This window comes from Mastigoproctus giganteus, chromosome 14 (assembly GCF_048544385.1).
Source record: "Mastigoproctus giganteus isolate SK-2022 chromosome 14, ASM4854438v1, whole genome shotgun sequence".
NCBI classification, from domain to species: domain Eukaryota; kingdom Metazoa; phylum Arthropoda; class Arachnida; order Uropygi; family Thelyphonidae; genus Mastigoproctus; species Mastigoproctus giganteus.
The window spans coordinates 81,740,738-81,766,144 of NC_143588.1; positions in this window are offsets into that span (position 1 = coordinate 81,740,738).

The window sequence follows — 25,407 nt, forward strand, 5'->3', positions numbered from 1 at the left end:
GTTGGACAGATATGTGGATGGATTTGAGAAGTGTTTATTTTTATTTTTTTTTAAACAAAACCAACACTAATTTGGTTTTATAGAAACTAATGTGTCTTCATTTCTAGATGCAATGTCCTGCAAGATGCAATTTTAGAAATTTCATCATATCCAAAATAAAATAAATATGTATATAAAGTAAATGCATTTTAAATATATTACCTTTTCAATACAATTCGCATCTTGTACATTATTTATTGGCATTATTTCACAATACAATTTCCTTGATTCTTCTTCATATGTTAATTTTTCACATTCATTGAAAATACTATCTTTCTTCTCTTCAGGAACTTCATTTTTGAGAGACACTGAATCTGAAGATGAACATAACAGAAGTGGCATTTGGCCAAAATCACAAGGTGACATTTTTGTTACTACTGAGCAATTTATGTCTTTTACCTGAGTAATGGAAATATGAGGAGATGAATTTTCCATGGCAGTGGACAGTGATGTGCAATCTTCTGAATAACATTTAACAGAGGACGACATTTCAGATGTATCACATGAGCGAGAAGCGGGATCAATCTCTGGGGGCATCTCTTTCATTATTTTTTCTGATAAATTACTCTCAGTTAATAAGGTGCTAATAGGCTGTAGTAAAATGGCAGTGTTTGAAGACACCACAGCATCTGTCACTGAGCTGCTAATTTTTGCACTTTTAGTGGCTGCTTTGAAGGTAGACAAACTATTATTATTAAAAGTGTCACCATGAAGTATATTTTTATCAAGATTATCAGAAAATACATGTTGATGAAGGTGCATTACGTCACTAAATATCTCTTTCTCATTATAAAAATTTGGTTTATATTTTACAGGATTACTATGTGGTTTCATGCTCTTTGAAACCATGTTTAATTTATTAGGGTTATTATCACAATTATTCCTTTGGGAATGCTCTGCTTTGTGATGATAACTGCAGCTACCACTACTGTCTGCTTCTACATAGTATGGAGACAGATCATTAGAATCTGGATTTAATTCATGTTTACTTAGATTGGAGTTCAGCTGTGAATATACTTTGACTCCAGTTTCATACACAGCTTCATTACAAGTAGGATCATTCTGATTTAACTGCCTATTAAATTCATAATTATTGGACTGTGACCATTTCACACATTTCTCTTCTTCCACCTTGATGGCATATTCACAAATCTGACGTTTAGGTTTGGAAGCTTTGTTGATAAATTCACACCCACTCTTAAAATTAGTTTTGACTTGTTTTTTATTACTATCTTTATATGACAAAGAGTCATATTTTTCTTCTTCAGACTTTACAGCATATTCACAAATCTGAACTTTTGGTTTTGAGTTTTTGTTGATAAATTCACATCCACGCTCACAATTATTCTTGTCTTGTTTTTTACTGCTATCTTTATATGACAGGGAACCACATTTCTCCTTGGACTTCACAGCATATTCAGAAAGTTGAACTTTAAGTTTTGAAATTTTGTTGGTAAATTCACATCCACTCTTAAAATCAATTTCGTCTTGTTTTTTACTGCTATCTTTATATGACAAAGAGCCATATATCTCTTTTTCAGGTTTCACAGCATATTCACAAGTCTGAACTTTGGGTTTTGATATTTTGTTGGTAAATTTACATCCACTCTTAAAATCAATTTTATCTTGTTTTTTACTACTATCTTTATATAGTAAGGAACTATGTTTCTCTTTTTCAGACTTCACAGCATATTCACAAATCTGAACTTTAGATTTTGATATTTTGTTGATAAATCCACATCCATTTTCCGAATTAGTTTTGTCTTGTTTTTTAGTGCTATCTTTATACGACAAAGAGCCACATTTCTCTTCTTCAGACTTCACAGCATATTCACAAATCTGAACTTTGGGTTTAGAGATTTTGCTACTAAATTCATATCCATTCTCACAATTAGTTTTATCTTGTTTTTTGCTGCTATTTTTATATAGTAAGGAACTATGTTTCTCTTCTTCAGACTTCAGACGATAATTACATTTTTGAACTTTAGGTTTTGAAATTTTGTTGATAAATTCACGTCCACTCTTATAATTAGCTTCATCTTGTTTTTTACTACTATCTTTATATGATAAAGAGCCATATTTCTCTTCTTCAGATTTCACACATTCACAAATTTTAACTTTAGGTTTTGAAGTTTTGTTGATAAATTCACATCCATTCTTAAAATTGGTTTTGTCTTGTTTTTTACTGATATCTTTACATGACAACGAATCATATTTCTCTTCTTCAGACTTCACAACATCACAAATCTGAACTTTTGGTTTTGAGATTTTGTTGATAAATTCATATCTACTTTCACAATTAGTATGGTCCTGTTTTTCACTGCTATCTTTATATGAAAAGGAACCACATTTCTCTTTTTCGGACTTCACAACATATTCAGAGAGCCAAACTTCAGGTTTTGAAATTTTGTTGATAAATTCACATCCACTCTTAAAATCAATTTTGTCTTGTTTTTTACTACTATTTTTATATGACAAAGGGCCACATTTCTCTTCTTCAGAATATTCACAAAACTGAACTTTTGGTTTTACTATTTTGTTGATAAATTCACATACACTCTCACAATTACCTTTGTCTTGTTTTTTACTGCTATCTTTATATGACAAAGAGGCACATTTCTCTTCTTCGGACTTCAAAGCATATTCACAGATTTGAACTTGGGATTCTGATATTTTGTTGAGAAATCCATATCTGTTCTCACTATTAGTCTTGTCTTGTTTTTTACTACTATCTTTATATGACAAAGAGCCATCTTTTCTTATTAAAACATCTTCTAGTTTTGAATACAATTTCTTCTGATTATGGAGAATGTTATCCAAAACATTAAAAGTTGAATGACTAGTTGCATTTCTGAAAGAGAGATGAAAATATATGAATAATAAAAATAGATATTACATAAACTTTTTTTATCATCTCAGAATGAGTTACAGATGATATGAAATTACAGTGTGAATGTTAATAATGTACAAATGAAGATATTTGGCAGATTAACAATGCATAATTATTATGAAAATTTAAGAGAAATAATTCCTAATTAAGAGCAATAATACCTAATGCAGATAAACAATTATAAGTCACATTTCACTGTGCACAAAGCGCTTCTTGATTAGACGGGGGTTCGAGCCCATGACCACCAAATGCGGAGGATGCGAAAGGTCACAAAATGACCACCACGTATCCCTGAAACAATATGGCCTTAGTTGCTAATGCTCCTAAAAACCAAATAACAAACAACAACAAACTGTGCACAATAAATACATTTAATAAGAATCTAGAGCTTTACATATAAAAAACTATAAACTACACATCATGACCCCTAGTTCGCCTAAAGAATGGAGACCCAATTTGTCACTTGACCCATTCATGTTCTCATACACGGTCACAGTTCATTCATAAACTTTTTAACCCTTTGTCTAATATTTGCTTGAAAACATGCTAAAACAGAACCACACGGACAAATAAATTTTGTAAATAACTTATTTTAACTTCCTACTGAAGAAGCCCACAAGATAGAAATCAATGTATAGTTTCATTAGTAAAGTTTCAAAATCCTATTAAATGTACCCATTCTATGCAGGGATGTCTTAATAATAATAGAGCAAATGTAATGTTAAGACTATTGACACAATGTAGATGGTTGCTGACAAATAGAAGAATTTGTCACTTCTCATAATGAAGTGTGGTTGATTTTCTCACACGAGGCTGCATGTTGTATATGACTTAAAAATAGCACAAATGGTTAAAAAGCACTTTTATACATATACAGTACATGTATGAATTATTCATACACATACAAGTAGTTTCAAAGAGGGCTTTTAATTCAAAAACCTAATACACAGTTGGACTATGGCCTATATGACAGCCTCAATATGCCTGGGCACATTTTCTAACAATTTCCATTAAATGCTGGCTGGAATTTCCCCCCATTCCTGCTGAAAAGCAGATTCCAAGCCAGTTTGAAAGAAGGCTGTTTTAACTGCAGCCTAATCTAGTGCTCCAGTTTATCTTGCAGGTGTCTATTGAGGTGCAGACTCTAAGCTGGCTAGACCAACTTTTCAACATCAATATTCACAAATCAATCCTGAATGGCACAGAACATTGTTGTGCTAATACTGACAGGGCCTGTACTTGTAGTATAGATAGCACATACTGTTTATATTTGCCAAGTCAATCATGTACTTTGTGGTTTCAGGAACTGCCACCAACAGAATAAGTCTGAAGCAACCCCACACCATCAAATCACCTCCATCAAACTTCAGGACTGAGATGGTACACTATGACACAAGGCACTCTCCAAGGCAATTTCCATACCTAAACACATCCATCAAATTCATCAAAATCAATATTGTGTATTACTGAGATTCGTTTACTTATAAAAACTCTAAAAGGAAGGGGATGAATCTGATTGGTCCACTTGATATCGATGATTTGACTGTTGATGATCCTGCTCAGATAGCAAACAAACTGAATGAGTATTTTGCATCTACATTCACACATGAGGAATTATTAAGGTTGGAAAATGCCACAAGGTTATCAAATTGTAACAGGGTGCTTAATGATTTTGTAATAACTGAGAACAAAGTGGAGGATATTTTGTTGAAGTTAAACATAAGAAAGGCACCTGGGGTGAATGTGATCTACCCAGTTATATTAAAGGAGGCAGCAAAGGAAGTAAGCAAACCCTTAGTCATAATTATGAGAGCATCCTTGGACTCAGGGGAGATCCCCACGGACTGGAGATGTGCAAATGTGTCCTCAATTCACAAAGGGGATCAAAGGGTGACAAGTAATTACAGACCTGTTAGTTTGACTTCTGTTCCAGGGAAAATAATGGAGTCATTGGTTAAAGAAGCATTGCAGAATCATCTAGACAAGACAGCAGTAATAATTCAGCCACAGCATGGGTTTGTCAAGGGGAAGTCTTGTGTTACCAATTTCATTGGATAGTATGATGTGGTGACAAAGAAACTGGATGCAAAAAATAACTTTGATATCATATACTTGGATTTCAAGAAATCTTTTGATACTATTGCACATGGAAGACTACTGTACAAATTGGAGAATCGCGGCATTAAGCACAAGTTGCTACAATAGATAAAAGGATGGTTGAGTGGGAGAAGACAGAGAGTGGTAATCAATGGGTGCTGCTCTTCTTGGACTAATGTTATTAGTGGAGTCCCACAGGGTTCGGTATTGGGTCCACTGTTGTTTTGTATATTTATCAATGATATTGATGAAGGTATATCAGGCTTAGTATCGAAGTTTGCAGATGATACAAAGGTTGTCAGGGTTAACAACAGTAAAGACACTATGCTACTCCAACTGGATTTAGATAAGTTGAGAAAATGGGCTAAGTGCCAACTGAAGTTTAACCTTGACAAATGCAAAGTACTGCATATGGGTAAAAGTAACCCCAGAGAAACGTACCAACTGTGTGGTACTACACTTAAGGAGGTAGAAAATGAAAAAGACCTGGGAGTAATTGTGCAGTCAGATATGAAGTTTTCTGAGCAATGCAGACAGGCTGCCAGGGTCATGGGGTGTTGTCAATAATATACATGAATTTTGTTAGCAGGGAAGAGGAGGTGATTGTCCCTCTGTATAAGGCAATGGTCAAGCCACGCCTTGAGTACTGCGTGCAGGTCTGGAGGAATCATTTTAGGAAGGATGTAGGTTCATTCCCCTCAACAAGATTGGTGAGGGGAATGAACGGATCCTCTTACCAGGAGAGGCTTAAGTTCTGCAAATTGCAGCAGCTGGAGACTAGGCACCTGCGAGGTGATCTGATTGAGGTGTATAAGGCCTTGAATGGGTTGAGCACGCTAAATTCTGATGGGATTCTTCCACTTGTTCAGGTTATGAACCTGAGGGGGCATAAATTGAAATTGAGGAAGGACAGATGTAGAATAGAAGTGCAGAAATTTGCCTTTAGCCAGCGGGTGGTTAATTGCTGGAACAAACTTCCATCTGTCATTGTGGAAGTTGATAGGTTAAATAAATTTAAGGAGGAACTGGACAAATATTTAGAGATTGTTTTGTAATTTTTTTTTTTTTTTTTGAATGATGCTGCATAAGCTCATACGCTTGCTTTCTTGCATCACATGCCACTACTACTACCACCCTGTAGCATCTTCTACCACTTTTCTAGAATCCACTCCAAATGCTGTTTTGCATTGATGACCACGATGCTGGGCTTGTGCAAAGCTATCCTACCACTAAGCTCAATTTAAGCAGCTCTGAGATGCAGAAGAGTCACAGGCAGTTGTTATAGTCATGTGCATTGAAAGGTTACATGTGACATCTAACCACCATCCCACACTGAAAGTCTGTAAATACTCATCCATGACCCCCCCCCCCACACACAAAAACCCAAATTAAATTTTTTTTTAAAAGTTTGCTGAAAAAAAATTGAACAGGTATACAATATTGACTACACCATTCTGGAATTTAATATATACTGAGTTTCATATAAAAATATTCTATCTCAGTTATTATTTGTAATACTTTTGAAGAACCTTGTTTATTTACATATATATGTATAAACTTCACACCATTTCTTTAAAAGATTTTAAAAAAAGACATTATTTTAAAATTTTAAGATTTTAAAATTATATACAGAGGTAATTTCCTGCTGTGAGCAGAATGCTTCTTATTGATATTGGTTCTTATGATGATTTTTTCATTTATTTTATCAACAGTGTTGCTAATTAGCATTTCAAAATATTCTGATATTTGATTTAATCCACATTTAAATTCAATGACAGTATATATAGACATGTGTATATGTAAGGGCAGCACCTAGAATGTTTGTTCAACTCCGCCTCGTATCTCTATGAAGAATAGTAGCACTATACAAGGGCCAGAAATGTATCTAGTGTAGGTTTTGTGTGTATTATGTGTGTGTTCTGTTATGTTCCTGGCCTCTTGGCTACCCAGAAGCATCAGTCACCTGGACAGATGATTCTGGGTACTCATCCACACCACGGGAAGGTGGGCCAGTCAGAAAAACACGTACCATCTGAAAAGAGACTTGGACCCACTTGGCGTTGGCAGCAGGTGGGCCAGAATCCTCTGGGGGGGCCCATTCCAGAGGGAAGAGGAGGGGAAAAAAAACGTGGTGCTGGTTGTAAAAAAAAAAAAAAAATAAAATAATAAATAACAATAATAAAAAAGCTAGTGGTGCAGGTAAGAATAAAATATAAAAAAATAAGTATGGCAAATTTAGCAAAAAAAAAAAAAAATATATATATATATATACAGATATATATAATAAATAAAATAAAAAATAAAATAAAATAAATATAAAAAGTTTTTTTGAATTTAGCCTCTCTTTTCACCAGTGAAATCTAGGCTGTAGAATCACTTATCTGGTTTTGGTTGGCATTGGCATACAAAGTCTTCTGCTGGGTAAAAATGCAAAGGCCCTGCAGGGAAGAAAGATTCTCTGGAGTCTGGATTAGTTGATCCACCTGGTTTGGGGAGAAGTTGGGAATTCCTCTCCAAAGTTGATCTCTGAGATCCTCATGCAAGTCACAATCAAAAAGAAGATGGTATCAGTTTTCTTCAGCTCCACAAAAGCATAGGTCAGTAGAAGTCACTAGAAGTCCCAGTTGGTATAGCTTTTCATTCAGGGAGCTGTGGCCAGTCACCAAGAAGGACGTCTCAAGGCTGAGAGAGAACCAGGATCTTGTGGTTTTGGTCACTGCAAACTGCAAATACTACCTTGGGGAGGAATCTCTTCATTACTGTGCCTTGTGGCGATGTATTCCATCTGGTTTGCCAGATGTTGACCAGTTCATTGTAACATTGTGTTTTTTCACATTTTACATCTGCAGAGAAATTAAACTCAACATCCAGCATACAGGCTGGTATTTTCTTTTTGATTCTGAAGCAGAGCCTGCGGAAAACTGTAAACAAATCAAGTGGGAGAGTTCCCGCAATTACCTGAATAGCTGCCATGGAGACAGTCCTGCAGGTTCAGTGGGTGGCCAAGATCGATCCTCTTTGAATGGAATTGAGTTTGTTTCTCATTTTTATAATAACTGCATGGTGGAACTGCACGCTGGCAGCATAAGTTACAATGGGTAGGAATACTGCTTTGCAGTATAGCAATAACATTCTCTTGAACAAACCCCAATCACTTCGGGAGACTCTGAGAATGGAGGCAGAAAAACCTTTTAACTTTGGTGCTGAGGTGTGGGAAGAAGCAGAGTTTGTGGGCAATGGTGATCCCAAAGGCCCTTGCCTGCATAACTAAGGGCAGTTGCACACCCGAGATCTTGACTTGCAGGGGGTCTCCGCAGGTCAAGTTTGTTCTTGAAGGTCATCATTTTGGATTTATGTGGAGCTTGTTTAACCTAGTTCAGATGGAGAGATTGGACAAAACATGGTGCAGTGTAGAGCATGAGTTTCCAGACTTGATGTTGGTGAGATTGTCCACAAATACTACAATTTTTGTGTTGTCAAAGGAGTTACCTAGCCAATTTTGGAGAACCATGTTCCAGACTAGGGGTCCCAGGACTGAGCCCTGAGGACAACTTCAGTAGACAGGCCTTGTGATCTGAAGAAATTTTGATTTTACTACTACGGAGTGCTCTGAAAAGTAGTTCTGGAACAGCTTGTACAAATTGGAAGGGCATCTGGTGGCACAGAGATGTTCAAGGGCACTTTCCCACCAGTGTCAGAGGCTCTCTTGAAGTCAATGAAAATAGCTAGTTCATATTTGGAGGTAGAGTTCTCCAGGTGAAGGACCAGATCAAAGAGGGCTCCTCACAGGAGGGGCCCGGTGTGAAGCCATACTGGGATGGGAAGATTAAATCCTGCGAAAAGAACAAAGTGGTAACTCTGAGGGCCATTAAATGCTCTAATATTTTTCCAAGGTTTGCCAAAAGTGCAATAGGTCTAAAAGACCATGATTCAGTTGAGGGCTGATTTGGATTTTTAATGAGCTGGAGCAGCACCTCTTTCCAACAATTAGGGAATTGACTGTCTCAAAGACACTTGTTGAACAGAAGCAAAAGATGTGATGGCCTTAATTTATAGAACCTGAGGATGAAGACATATTCAATAAGATACATGCCCAGACATTTCCTGGATTAATTTTTTTCAGTACTGCATCCAGCTCCAGCATGATAAAGGAGTCAACTCAGGACAGAGTAGTAATTAGCGTTTTGTGCTTGAAGATCAACATGTTTGGGAAGATCTTCCAAGGGGATCATCACAGTTGGGAAAAGATTATCCAGAATGAGATTGACAGAATCGAGCCAATTAGTTGATTCATTCATTCCTACGACCACAGACCCCAAGATGTCTGAGGTAAAGGTCTTCTCCCTAGTAATTTTGTGTAGTCCAGAATGGAAAGTGGGAAGTCATGCTCGATTGATCCATCAAAGGCTGCCCAGTCAACTGATTCTGTGAAGAAGTGGACAAAGTCAGGCATTCTGGAATGAGAGGGATGGACAGAACTGGCAAGAGTGACATGAAATAGGATGACCCTATGATCACTCAGCATCCAGTCAGGGATAGTGGCCCAGTTAATGATCTGAGGCTCAGATCATTGGTGGTGATAGTAATATCTATGTTAGATTGCCCAGTAGAACTGCAGTAAGTGGGGAGTTGGTTGGGTTGATTGTGGATTGCCAAATTCTGGGTGAGAATAAGATGCTCCAGGAGAAGCCCACAAGGGTCCGAGGAATACCTGTATCAGAATTGGGATTTTGCATTAATATCAGAGGTTATAAGCATGGATTTAGAACCAAAAAAGTTCAGAGCAAACTCAAGATAGTTGAGATTCTTCTATGTCCATGGAAGGTGGACAGTAGAGTGAAATTAGGTAAAACATGAATGAAGCATGAGTGATTTGAACACAGGTAGCAAACCTATTGCAAAGGCCATGGATAACCAACCAGGATGTCCAGCTTGCTGTTGAGGATCACAATACATATCTTTGGGTCATCAGTGGTGGGCTGAATTACCCGAGTATGGAGGGAGAATCCTGTGACTTTAAACAAGTTATGAAGTTGTATTCTGGAAAAATATGATACCTCTAAAAACATAATTTCCCTTGATGGGTGACAGATTAATGGTTGTAAAAATCCCACCAATCATTGCAAGTTTAAACTATTCTTTCTTCCATCTTTTTTCTCCAAATCTCTGGTACTATGTTTGCTCATGTCATGCCCCTGAGGAACTGCTTTTCAAGGTTACAAGGTTTTCAAGGTAACGATGTCCATTTCCACTTGCAGTCTTCCAAACCCCATGTACTTTTTCTGACAGAATCTCAGTTATCGGTTGATTCAACTATTGCTCATCTCAGATGTCCAAATTATTCGCTGTATGATTCCTTTCGCCTCAAAGGTGGTAGTTGTGCATACGCCCATTCTGATATTCCCTATCAGAGACTTGGCAATTTGGAATCTCCTCTCTTTGATCTTCTCTGGCTTAAAATCTCTCTACCTCATTGTGTCAAATTCATCTGTTGTCTCTACCGTTCTCCCAATTCCATGAATCACTTGGAGCTCTTTGACTTCCTCTCTTTGCAACTTGACTTTCTCCAGTACAACTTTCCTAACAGTGAGGTAATTTTCCTTGGTGATTTTAATGTTCACAACTCCAGCTGGCTTCCATTTTCTAGCCACACCGACCCAGCAGGTCGAGATGCTGACGCTTTTGCAATTACTAATGACCTTGCACAGATTGTTCATTTACCTACAAGAATACCGGACAATCCTAATCACACAGCCAATACGCTTGATCTTTTTCTCACAAACAACCCTTCTAAGTACAAGGTCGAAGTGAGAGGTCCTTTAGGCACTTCAGATCACAACTTGGTGATTGTCTCTTCTCCAATGGAACCTTTATCTCATGGCTATTCCCAACCTCGTGTTGTTTGGCATTACAAGAATGCAAAATGGGATGACCTGCAAGACTTCTTTTCTTCTTTTCCTTGATCGGATTACTGTTTCAAAACTTCTGATGTCAACGTTTGCTCAGATCGTGTCAGTGAAATTATTCTTGCAGGAATGGAATCCTTTATCCCACACTCCACTTTAAAATCTCATCCTTTATCTAAACCTTGGTTTTCCAATAAATGTGCTAAGGCTGTTCAAGAGAAGAATGTTGCATATCGTAATTGGCTTGTTTCTAATTCTTCAGTTTCATTTTCTGCCTACACCAAAGCTCGCAACAATTGTAAAGCAGTTATTAATCAGTCCAAACTAGAGTTTGAACAGGCTAAGAGTAGAAAACTTGCTTCTTGCCCTAATAGCCGAGCATTCTGGTCTCTTGCCAAAGCTATTGGCCGCAACTTTTGCCCATCTCTGCTCCCACCTCTGTCAAAACCAGATGGTTCTGTTGTCACTTCAGCCAAGGATAAAGCTGACCTGCTAGCATCCCATTTTTCTTCGAGCTCATGTATTAATGATCTTGGTAAAACACCTCCCACCATTCCTAACACACTCCATTCAATGCCTCCTGTGGTCTTCCATCAAAAGAATATCAGAAGGATTTTGATGAATCTTGATGCTAAGAAAGCTCCAGGTCCTAATGGTATTTCTCCACTTGTTCTCAAAACCTGTGCTCCTGAACTTACTCCTATTCTTTGTGGCCTTTTTTCACTTTCTTATTCCAAAGGTGTTTTTCCTTCTGCTTGGAAATTTGCTCATATCCAGCCAGTTCCTAAAAAGGGTGACAAATCCCTCCCATCCAATTATTGTCCCATTGCAATTACTTCTACTCTTTCTAAAGTAATGGAGAAATCAATTAACTGCCAACTCTTAAACTACCTAGAAACCTTCCGTCTGATCAACGATAGCCAGTATGGATTCCGTCAGTGTCGATCCACTGGTGATATTCTGGCTTATGTTACCCATTTATGGACTAATTCAATGGAAAAGTTTGGTGAAACATAAGTAGTTCCTCTTGACATCTCAAAGGCTTTTGATCGTGTTTGGCATAAAGGTCTTCTAAACAAGCTTCCATCTTATGGTTTGCCAACTGTTTTTAGTAATTGGTTATCCAGTTTTCTCTCTGATCGCTCACTGAGGGTGATGGTAGATGGCTCTCTGTCTTCTAACTTCTCCACTAATGCCGGTGTCCTCCAAGGTTCAGTTTTTTCTCCCCACTCTTTTCCTCTTGTATATCAATGACCTTCTTCCATTGACTGAAAATCCTATCCATAGTTTTGCCGATGATAGCACATTGCATTCAACTTTCCATTTTGAGAAACCTTGTCCTGCTCAATCAGCTTCAACTTCTCGAAAATCTGCTGCCAATTCCTTAAATGCCGATCTTCAGGTAATTCTCCAGTGGGGCAAAGACAACTTAGTTGATTTCAACCCTTCTAAAACTCAGTCTTGTCTTATATCTTGCAAAAAGGATTCTTCTGCTTCTATGCTTATCTTTAGTGACACTCCGATTTCTAGGCAAAATGATATATCTCTTTTGAGGATTACCCTGACTTCTAATCTCTCTTGGCACAAGCACATTACAAATATTGCTTCCTCTGCATCTAAAAAACTTGGTTTTCTCTTTCGCTCTCGGCGTTACTTTTCTTCCAAACAGATGCTCACTCTGTATAAATCGGAAATCCGCCCTGCCATGGAATATTGTTCCCACATCTGGGGTGGTGCCCCCAAAACCTCTCTCAGGCTTCTTGATTCCATTCAGAAGAGGGCAGTTAGGTTAATTAATGATTCATCTCTAACAGAGTCTCTCCACTCGCTTTCTCATAGACGCACTGTTTCTGCTGCATGCCTCTTCTACAGATACTTCCATGGGCACTATTCTTCTGAATTGGCTTCTATAATTCCCGCTCTCTCTTTCAAAACAGTTCGAACACGGGCCGCCACCAGCCAACATCCATTTACTGTCCAACTTCAAACCCACAGATCCAACTTTTCATCTTCCTCATTTATTCATTCAACTGCCATTTTCTGGAACAACCTTCCTTCACACGTTTTTCCTGAACGTATGAAGTGCAATGTCAACAAATATCTTCTTTCGTCTTCTCAACCTCCAACCCAAGCACGGTACTAAGTACTATAGGTTCTAATACCTCTCGTGTTTGGGGTTCACATAAAAAAAAAAAAAAAAAAGGACATTTACATTTAAGTGAGGCCAAGTTTTGGTAAATTTTAGTGGTATTACTGATTCCTTTGTGTTTTATATTCATATTAAACTAATTACATAACTGTGATTAGTTTTTAAACCAGATAATTAGTACAAAAATTAAATATTTCACGTGCCCATCAAAAGTGTGATAATCAGTTTCTGATAAGGTGCTGAAGGTAATATTAAAGTGTAAGGTAAACAATTGTATAACTGCCCACAGCAGCTTACAGTTAAATTTTGTAGAAAACTTTTGTATTTATATAACTGGCATGTAAATAATAAAACACCAATTTTGAAGGGCTTCCCTTATTATGTGAGCTGCTTTCCAGCTCTCACCATAAGGGATGCAAGCTGAAAAGCATACCAATCACAGCTCAAGTGATTGGTAAGTTCTAAAAAGTCTTTTGTTATGCTCTTGCCTGCTAACGGCAAAGGTCTGCTTGCCAGACTTGGAGGACAAAACACAAGTGAACCTCTGCCATCATCAAGAGGAATCAGACAAAGATGTCACAAAAAACTTTTAAAAACTGCCCCATCACTTTAACCACTTACTAAGAGATGAAAAACAGTTCCCAACATAAATTAGAATAAAACAAACATATGATTTATTTTAATCTCAGTTTTATTATTTACATGCCAGTTACCTAAATACAAAGGTTTTCTCTTATAACTAAGCTCCTATGGGCATTTATTTTTATACAACTGTTTATCATTAAATCCTTATCAAATCAAGCATTACGGTCTTTTCTAAATTATTAGAAATAATCAAAAATGAAAACTGATGGTTCATAGTAGCTTAAAATTAATTTGCAGTTATTTAAAATTTTAAAGATATTTTGCATATTAAATTAGCATTTTATTAAATATTTTGTTTGTAATTTTAGAGAAATATCAAGCACAGATAGTAATCATGGCATGACTTAGGGGGAAATTGCCATTGGTGACTCATGCTCTTACTACTTGTATATGGTATGTATACAGAACTCTCCAACTAATGGTGATGCATTTCTGTGTAACATATGTTAGGGAGTGGGATAATGTTTAATTTTGAACTAGACTTATATCAGATGAGAGTGCATCTCTGAGAAATGACTGAATGTCTTATTATGGGTGACTAACTATACAGATTTGTGAATTTGTGGATACTTGCCTAAAAGCAGGCTGTTCTTGAAACTACAGTAGAACCCAGATAAGAAGTTTTTCAAGGGACTGGAGGTTTAGAACTTCTTACGATGGAAAACTTCTTAGAAGGGAAAATGACCAAGGGTATGAAATATTAACTACACAAATAAAAAAGATACACATACATAAGTTAAAGATGGTTTTTAAGTACTATTTCAGAATTTATAAATATTTTACTCTGCCTATGGGAAACATTTTTAAACAGGATTTCTAATTGCTTAACATTCTGTTCATTAAACTCATTACCAAGTTGGAAGAATGAGCTCCTTTGGAGTTTCAACATACCTTAAAAGGTCACAATTACATATGAAACAGCAACATCCACTAAGTAATTCTGAACTGTTCACAACCATCAGAACTTAATGTGGTCTACATATCCAATTATGGATATCAATGAAAACAATTGCAATATGTCACTTCCATTATATCAAAATGTTTCAGGGTGAAAGCCTCAGACTACAGAAAATTCACTAATTGAACAAATTGGTGCCAAGCATCATTTTAGTTCATAGTAAACTACCAAAGTAGGTGAAATGGCATCGTTTCTGTTATATCTCATATTGTGAGTGCCTTCACAATGAGTTGCCCCGATATTGAACTACCTCGAATAAGCAATGCTCCGACAATGGATTCTCAAATAGGCAACACTTCGCCAATAGATTCTTGGTGGATACCATCACACCACAACCCCTGGGTGGTGGTATCTGCTGAGAATAAGTAACATTAGTCTTCTCCACTGGCGAAGCACTGCTTATTGGAGGCAATATCAGGGCAACTTGTTGTGAAGGCATTCACAACATGAGATACAAAAACAATGCCATTTCACCTACTTTAATGGTTTACTATGAACTAAAATTATACTTGGCACAAACTTGTTCAATTACCAAATGTTTATATTGTTTAATATTTTTTAATATTAAAAATAAATAATTTCTATATTTAAAAACGTATTAAGTGGGAAAACATCATTATAATAATACACTGTTTATTCTTTATCGTGAACTTTTTATGCAGGAAACTTTTTTAGCTGGGAAACTTCTTATGCGGGAAAATAATACATTACAACATACAGAGTTGAAATTGGGAATTAAAAAACCAAACCTAGTACAACAGGAATTGTACAGGAATAGTACAACAGGAAAAACATGCAGGAATTTCTTATCCGGGTTCTACTGTACTTTATTTTTGAACATTCGTTTCTTGCAGGATGTTGAATTCAACCAAAGTTCTACTTTTAATGATGTAAGCCTAAATCACATAACCAACAATTTTTTATGGAAATGCAGGGCCTGATCCAGGCTATCTTAGTACCCTAGCAATGACATATACTAGTTCTCTTTAATACAAGTAAGACACATTCTAATGCCCTCAAATTATATAATGATGCAATAGATGAATGAACGGGCATCATGACTAGTGCTCAAGCTGTTCTGAAAATCACCAGTATCACAGCCTGACACTACTTACAAAATATGGGTGAAATTTTAGTCTTGCAGCACACAGGCTAAAGTACATGTAGCCTCTTTATCAGAAATTACAGCCTAGCCCCAGATGATGCAACTAGTTGGCAATGACCATACTGTTCATTGCCATTGCAGTTACTAAAATTACAGGGTACATTTTGATCCCATGCATCTCCTGATGGGTTAAACAGAAGCAATATTTTAAATATCTATACTCTCTTATTGCTGTAAAAAAAAAAACCTTGATTAACTGCATATTCCAGCTTAAAGTCAGTCTAAGCCCTCTACTTAAGCTTTAAAATTTTGAAGTCAAAAATTAAAAAAAAAAAAAAAAGAAAGACTAAAATTAAAAGCACACAATACCTTGTCTCTGTATTACCATTGCCACTGCACTGAGATGTAGATGATGTGGAAGCTGCTTCTTCACTACATATAAAAATATAATGAATATTTTACTAAAACAAAACTGCATTTCGTGGTACAGCATTAAACTATGAATTTCCCATTTCAAAATGGAAAACAAATTCTACTGTTGTTCAATTAAAACATTGACCTCCACAATTGTGCTTTAGTAAAATGTGAGAATGTGAGCTCACGAGGTGATAATAGTGTGTTTCTGCCTTAAGTGACAGGGGTAAATCTACAAAGAAAAGGAAAGCGATCGATTTTGATCAGAAACTTAAAATATTAAGGATGTATGAAAATGTTCAAACATTAACAAGTATTGCATGGAATTTAGATTTGTCAGTGTCAACAGTGAACACAATAATAAAGGACAAAGACAGAAAACGAGAAGCAGTGAAGGGATTGGCACCAATGAAGACAACTATAATAACCAAGGCTATGAAATACATATCAGTTTTTACAGTACAATAACATGCATTTTTTTCTTCCTTTTATGTTTTCTTTTCTTATGTGCCACTCCGGCTACTTCACTGCTGTCCCCCAGATAAAATTAACTGAACTAATTAAAAATATATAACTAATTAATTGAAAAATATATAACTTTTTTTTCATTTTTCTGGGGATATTATGTGGTTTTTGGCATATCAGGGATATGCCAAATATTTTATTAGTCATCCCTAAGTTATGTAAAACTCGACTTACGTAAGAAGTCCTGGAACGTATCTCTTACATGTCGGGGACTTACTGTACACTTTTCAGACAAGACAGATAACTCGTTATCAGTTCAAAATTAATAGTAAGAAATCTTTAATACTATCGAGCTCTGCAAAAAAAAAAAAGTTCACTTTCAATAAAATGGCATTACAAATGCTAGAAACAAAATAGAGTATCCAGCAAGCAAAAAATAATACCATGCCATCCTCTCAGTAATTCTCCATCAAAGAGTGAATTCTGATATACTCAAAAAAAGACCAAACAAGAAATCTTGTTACTTTTTCATTACTTCATGATCACTGATCAAATATTTCTTTTTCATAACTGGTAGATACACTGAGTACTTTAAAGCCAAAGAGCAAAGGATCATGGTAATCAAATAAAAGTTGCATTAACTTTTCCTATAGAAATCATGGGCACTGAAGAAGCTTCCACTGCACACTGGAAAGCTTAGACTCTAATTCAAAATGATGGAACCCAAGCCTCATCCCTAGTCATAATCTAATTCAAAAATTCACAGCCCTCTTTGCAACAGTATAACATGTGCTCAAAAGAAAAACCGAATCTGCACTCCAATTATAATAGATTGGATATAATCTTAAGAGATTGCAGATGGATTGCTGATAATTATCAGCAATCCATCTGCAATCTGATCCAGTAATTCCAGACCTGTTAGCTTAACTTCTGTTCCAGAGAAAATACTGGGATCACTGGTTAAAGAAGTAATACAGGACCATCTAGACAAGACTGCAGTTATACTTCAGTCACAGCATGGATTTGTTACGGAATGATCTTGTCTAACCAACCTGACTGGATACCATGATGCAGTAATGAAGGGACTGGATGCAAAAATAATTTTAATCATATACTCAGATTTCAGGAAAGCCCTTGATACTGTTGCATGTAAAAGACTGCTGTACAAATGTCTTGCATCATTTTCCACTATTAATATTAATACTAAAAAATAAACAAAATGAGGTAGGTCTTCTTATTATGACTAGTACAACATGCTGGTTTTAACATATGCATATCCAGTTCACCCTGTTGAGAATTGTTACAAGTTGAACATGTTTTAATTGAAAAACTCTTTTATGTAAATTTCTTGAAATCATAGCAACTAAAATTATTTATGGCCTTATTAGCTTGCAACTGAACCTTTAGCAATTTGTTGCTAAAGGTTCAGTTGCAAGCTGCTGCTATCTCTTGACATGCAGTAGTTAAATTTAAGACAGCATATGGTTAAAGAAATAAAGCTACAGCTGTAAACTATAACAGAAAAGCATTAGTGATGTCTTCAGTCTTATTGTACAGTAGACTTTCAGAATAATGGCACCTTCGGGGATTCAAGATGCCGTTATTTTGGGTTTCCATTATCTAGAAAGTTTTATTATTAATATATTTAATGCAGAATTAACGAGTCTAAATAATAAATAGAGAGATTAAGAATGCAATTTTATTAACTGCACATAAAGAACATAAACATGGATCATCAACAATGTTATATTTCTGCCATTAATACACTTCTACTTATGCCTGTTCTATTTTCTATTATTATATTAAGTTTGGCACTAAGCTTTAGTGTTCTTCTTCTTCTTTTCTTCTCTGTATGAGGTGGTTTATTAACTTCAGGAACTATAGAGAGGGGTTTTTAATTTAAAATAAATGTAAAACAGCAGTATAATCTGTGACATGTCAAAGAAAAATTATGGGAGTGAAGTTGGAAAATATGTAATTAATGATATTGAAAAAAATTTCAAGCCTACAGACCAGTAAGGTTCCTGGGGTTGATGACATATACCCTATAATCTTAAGAGAGGTGGCAAGTGAGTGCATTGAAGGCTAATTATGAGACTATTGAGGCTAATTATGAGAGCATCACTGGACTCAGGAGTGATTCCATTGGATTGGAAAAGTGACAGTGTACCTCCAAATACATAGGGGTGGTTCTAAGAGTGAAGTGGGAAATTACCGACCAATCAGCCTAACTTCAGTAGTAGAGAAAATCATGAAGGCAATGATCAAGGATCATTTAGATAGAAATGGAATTTTGAAAGCTACTCACCATGGGTTTGTAAAGGGAAAATCATGTTTAACAATTCTGGTTAGCTATTTTGACAGGGTCACTCATGAGCTGGATTTAGGGAATAATTGCAACATTGATTATTTGGATTTCAGCAAAGCATTTGATTCAGTCCCACACGAGTGGTTACTTTTAATCTGGAACAGGTTGGAATCACAGGGAAAATCCTTAGATGGATAACAAAGATGGCTTCAGGGCAGGAGGCAGAGGGTTGTGATAAATGGTTATTCCTCAGATTGGGTTGATGTAAGAAGTGGGGTTCCAAAAGGATCGGTAATAGGACCACTGCTGTTTTTGATTTTCATAAATGACATCGATGAAGGGGTAGAGGGCATGATGTCTAAATGCAGATGATGTAAAGATTGATAGAGTAGTTAATGATCATCCCAAGCAGAGCTTCTTCAGAGTGACTTAGATAGACTTCAGGGTATGGTCAAAAAATGGCAACTATGCTTTAATCCAGCAAAGTGTAAGGTATTACCTCTGGGGAACAATAATCCCAAAATAACTATACACTTGGTGGGGTTGAACTAAAGTCAGTAGTGGAGGAAAGGAACTTGGGTGTTACGATATGGTCAGACATGAAGTTCTCCGAGCACCGTAGACAGGCGGCAATGAAGGCCCATGGTGTCTTATCTGTGATTTATCAAACATTTGCTAGTAGAGTTAATGATGTCAATCCCATTATATAAGGTTATTCTTAAACGCTTGGAATACTGTGTTCAAGTATGGAGATTGCACCTAAAGAAAGACATTATGCTTCTTGAAAGGGTCCAAAGATAGGTAACTTGCTTGGTGGGATCAGCAAAAAAAAAAGGCATCCATATGAGGAAAGACTTTGAATACGTGGGTTGCACAGCTTGGAAACTAGGCACCCAAGAGGCAATTTGATTGAGGTGTTTAAGGCTCTGAGAGGCATAAGTAAAATGAATGAGGACGAAATTTTCACGGTTATAAATGATTCTAGAACTAGGGGCCATAAATTCAAGTTATGGGGAGAGATGTTTTAGACTGGATTGCAGGAAATTTAATTTTAGCCAGCAAGTTATAAATTACTGGAATAAGTTACCCACGGGAGGAGGAAAATGAATAGATTGTCTATTTCCTTTTCTTTTATTAATCATTTATTTTTTTAAATGTTTTTATTTATTCATTTTTTTTTTGGATGGTGCCATTGCTAATTCAGAAGACTCTCGATTTACTAGGATCGGATTAACCAGGGCACTTCGAGACTCCAAATTAAAAAAAAAAAAAAAAAAAACAGAAATCATAAAATTCAAGTAATAACTAGAATAGGTATAAACAGATGTTTTGCAAGTCATAAATAAGCGACAAGAAATGCCGTTATAAGTCGTTGGAGATTAGTGTACCTATTATCTTTAGTTTAGTTTGTTTAGTAAGTTGTGTCGTAATGCAAATGTTTAGTTTGTTTTAGTGCATCGTGTTGATTGCTGTGTTTTGTCGCACTGCAAAAGGACAAATTTTGTTTTGTTATTTATGTCAGGGATGTCGGTATTTTTTTTGTTTAGAAATAACTAAAATGATGGGCAAATGCAAGAGTTCTACTTTCAGTAAAAGGACAAATTTTGTTTCGTTATTTATGTCAGGGATGTCGGTATTATTATTATTTTTTTTTGTTTAGAAATCGCGAAAATGATGGGCAAATGCAAGAGTTGTACTTTCAGTAAAACAAAAACTTGAAATTATTCAAATGTTTGAAAACGGTGCATCCGTTAAATCTCTAAAGAACCTTTATAATGTTGGTAACCAAACCATATGCGACATTGTAAAAAAATAAAGGGAAGCTATTCGATTTAAAATCAACATCGTAAAAAATAAAGGGAAGCATCGTATTGGACACGCAAGTAGTGCATGGCAAGTTTTTTTTTTTTTTTTGTTTTTTATCTATCGTCATACTTTTTATGTAGGTTGCCGAACATTTTTCGATACAGTAAGTCCAAGACTTATGTAGCTTCGGACTTACGTTACATTAGCCAGAATACGAGAAGCGGTGACGGGATCGGCACCAATAAAGTCAACAATGGGCTACTAAATACATAAGTTTTTACAGTACAATAACATGCGTTTATTCTTCTTTTTATGTTTTCTTTGCTTCTTCTTATTATTAGCCATATGGTGCAAGGAAGTAGAAAGGAATCACCAAGAAAGAGATGTAACGTGTCTCTTATGTATGTCGGGGAAGTATCGTATTTTTGGATTAACCGGGAAATTGATTATCGGGGAATTTTTTTTTACATCTATCCCGGAAAATCGAGAGTTTACTGTACTAATACTAATATCAGTACAGAATTCACTTTCAAAATGGTGAACTTAAACAAATACAGTAATCACATGACATGCCGTTTTTGTTTTTTTGTTTTTTTGGTGCTGCAAGACATCTGTGCTGTATGCAAGCATCCAATCTCAATGTGCCATTAGCTTGAATGTTCCATTATTTTGACAGTCTACTGTATGAAGAATGCTAATTTAAATTAACTTACCCATCTTCAAAAGCTATCAGTTCATTTCTATCACCCAATAATGAAAGACTACTTATACCAATATCACTTCGCTGACTCGCAAGAGAACGTGAACGTGATGTTTTTGGTTGTTTTATAACTGGTATGGTGTGACCTGGTAATGGATCCATAATTCCAAGTCTGTTAGCAATCCTTTCTTTAACACTAGGCTTGATTAAGGGTTTGGATGCTGCAATTGCCCTTCTTGTATGCTATAATTTAAGTGAACAGATAAGCAGGTTAAATACAAATACAAAATATATATTATAACAAACATACTGTAATTTGATAATGCAATTTTTAAGGGAATAATTTTTTAAAAATATTAAGTAACAAAAATTAACACTTTTTAAAATTAAAGTTTCAAAAATTAACAATAAATAAAACTAAACATCACCTGAATAAAATATTTGCTATAACTGTACAGCAAATATGCTTGGAGAAAGAATAAAAAAACAACTCATTTTATTTTCGTCCTTTCTTGACCTAAGTAGCTAAAACATTTATTTATCATTCTACTGTTGTCGACTAGTTCACAACTTATTTTAATTTTTTTTCAGCTGCACTCTGGTTTACATGATTCATTCTTACAAAAAGTAAATTGCAAAAGTTCCATAATCTTCAAATATTTCAAAATAGAAGCCCCTATTAAAAACATTATCACCTCTCATTTACTGTTTATAGGGATCAAACAAACTCTAAATCAGTTTAGCCTAATTAGCTTTAAAAGTGGTCTGAGTATTTAACTTAATATTAATATGAGGGGCATGTGAAAATATTCTGACCTACTATACAATTTTAAAATAAAATAAACATGGTAAATATTATATTATAAACATTCAGATGCATGTAACCCAATTTTTAGGGTAAAGTATTAAATATTATTATTTTTCTTCAGGTGTAAAAAAAAGTCTTGTCCACCAAAACCAATAATTTCACAAAAGAAGGCTATGCAGTAATAAAATACCCCCCCCCCACCTTGAAAGGATTGTCTGGGAAGCAAATAAATGAGGATATGATGACAACATTGCACAATGATCATTTGTCAGGTTACTGAATTAAAAAAGGGAATGTTTTCAACAGAAAACATTGTTCTGCTCATGACATGATTTTGAAAGATCATCGGACTAGGATACAACACATAGCAAAAACACTACTATCTCATGAATAAGATCATATTATTGACAAATTTTTTTCTTGCATAAATAATTCAGCACGAAAAATTTTTTTTTTAGCAAAACTGGCACCGAAAGATTTGAATGCAGACCAGAAGATGAAGGGTACATCTTCACCCTTCTGAAATTTGGTGGCATTTCTTGTGAAATTTCCCAGGATTCAAATAAGTTAGTTAGCCAATTGGTTACCACGGATGAAACTTTGATCATTACTATAATCAGAGGCCAAACTATGGTTCAAGGAGTGCAATCATGATAGATCTCCTTGTCATAAATTCTGAAGTAATTCAGAAATTCCTACATCAGCTACCAAGGCTGTTGTTGCTATTTCAGCTACCAAGGCAAAAGACATGTTTTTTAGGACAACGAAGGGTGATATTCATTGATTACTTTCAGAGATAAATCCATTATGGGTGGATATTATTCTTCTTTGATAATGAAATTTCACAATTCTTCTTTCTGCATGGTAACTATGGAGGTAACTGATGATTTATTTCAGCATTTCCGAACCTTTTTTTAAAATGTGACCCAAAAGAAATCTGCAACCCACCATTTTAGAAGCAGTATTTACAGATACAGAAGAATTTATCATTGTGGCTATTCCCAATTTTTCATATACAAATATAATCCCCAGGGACTCACATCTGGTGAGTATGGGCTTGGCACACCCAGGGTCCTGAACTGGATATCATTCTTCTCTTTCTTGGTGATTCCCATCTACTTCTGACTCACTCTCTCTCAGAGTAATTTGGAAATTTTTTTTTAGCTGGTGCAGCATAAGCCTCAGGCTTCCTTGCACTATGTGGCTAATAATAATAATAATTTACAAAAAAGTACTTGTCCATCATTACATATTATATTATATTTTTTAATATGATCCTTGGATTTTATCAAAAATTTTGCAACCAATCCAAATTTTTCTGCAACCAACAGGCTAAAAAATGTTGAATTAAGGCACGAATCATTGTCATACCCTCCCTATTCTCTGAGTATATCACCCCTTTCAGGTTACTAACTCCTTACTGTACTGAAACATTTCAAAGGGCAACACTTCTTGGCAAGTAATGATACTATTTGTGCCACTGAGGAGTGGTTAGAGAACCAAGACAGTGGGTTCTGCATAAAGAGTATAGAAAAGATGAGGGAACATTGCATTAGTGAATACCCTGTAGAGGTGACTATTTAGAATAAAAGTCATCCCATTAATTTCCATTAAGTTGATTCAGAATAAAAGTTGATTACTCTATTCTTTCTATGGTAGGCTGAAACTTATCAAATACCCCATCTAAACAACTTGCTCAATAATGACATGGATAATAATTTCAAAATATAAAAATTTATTTTTAAACTCCAGCTGTTTTATATGATAGTCCAATTCATAATAAGTGGAAAGCAAGGAAATAGTCTGATACACATATATAAATAAATAAAAGTTGTTGAGAAGAGAAAAGAAAAGCGGGGAAGACAAAAATGGAAAGATGACAATAGATAGTACAGCTACTAATTTAAAAATTGGTTCACTGTACAATCAAATCACGTTACGATGGAGTCTAAGTAAAGTACCTTTCAATATACGATGTGTAGTAAGCGCTGGTCCTTGTGATCACATTTGTGAATTAAATTTTAATTCTATTAAACAGCGATTCTAATTAGAGAAAATAGGAGGAATATTATCCACAGGCAATAAAAGTAAAGATATATTAAGCACAAATTTACCCTTTATTACCTTACTAATTAAAATATTCAATGATACATGAAAATATGTGATAATCAGAATAATTAATAAGTACTGTAATATGTACATACTAACTAGTTGACATTTCTGTTCATTGACATTTGTGGGTAGAGGTTAAAATTTAAAACAGTAAAAAGATAAGCAATCAATAAATAACAAAGAACTCAGCACACACAAATTGCAAGTAACATGATACATGCAAGTGAGAACGGATTAACAAGTTACGAAGCTTTAAAAATATGAATGAAGAGAAGATTCTGAAAATTAATTTTTTTATATGATTGAAGATTCCATGGAAGTGTAAACACATTTCACCATAATAACCCACAGAATTCCATTCCAGCTGTCAGTATTATCGCAAATTCAATAAGATCGAGTTTACTATCCGTTTATGATAGATTTCACTAACAGAAAAGCCCAATAAACAGGTGACTGCTAATTGTTTTTGTTTTATGGTTGTGACCTCCAGAAATCCGACCGAACCATGTGTTACAGTCAGAGACAATCGTAGGGTAATCTCCAGTGCTGCGGTCTCCTGCTGCGATTAAACGGCATGTTGTCCCAATTAAGCGAAGTAAACCCTGGCTTTTTCTTGATTGGGTTCTGTTTTTTAAGATTTGCCCCAAATAAACGGCTGCCCCGATTAACCAGTGGCCCAAATAACTGGAATTCACTGTATATATCCACTGAATCCACACCAATGACTAGTGTCACTGGTGTGAATACTATATACTGTCATAAATAGCACAATCCTGGCATTTCTTCAATGTCAACCAACAGAATTATACAAAAAATGACAATATAGTATCCTCCATTTCTAACATAAAGTACATGACATGGCAAAGTAAAATTAATAAGAAGAATTAATGGAAAAAGGGAGGGAATAAATTTAGAGTATTCAAGGGTAAAAATTAGAGGGTATATAGAAAGCCAGCATGTAATTAATAGTTGACACAGAGGAACAAAACAAAATATACTGACCTA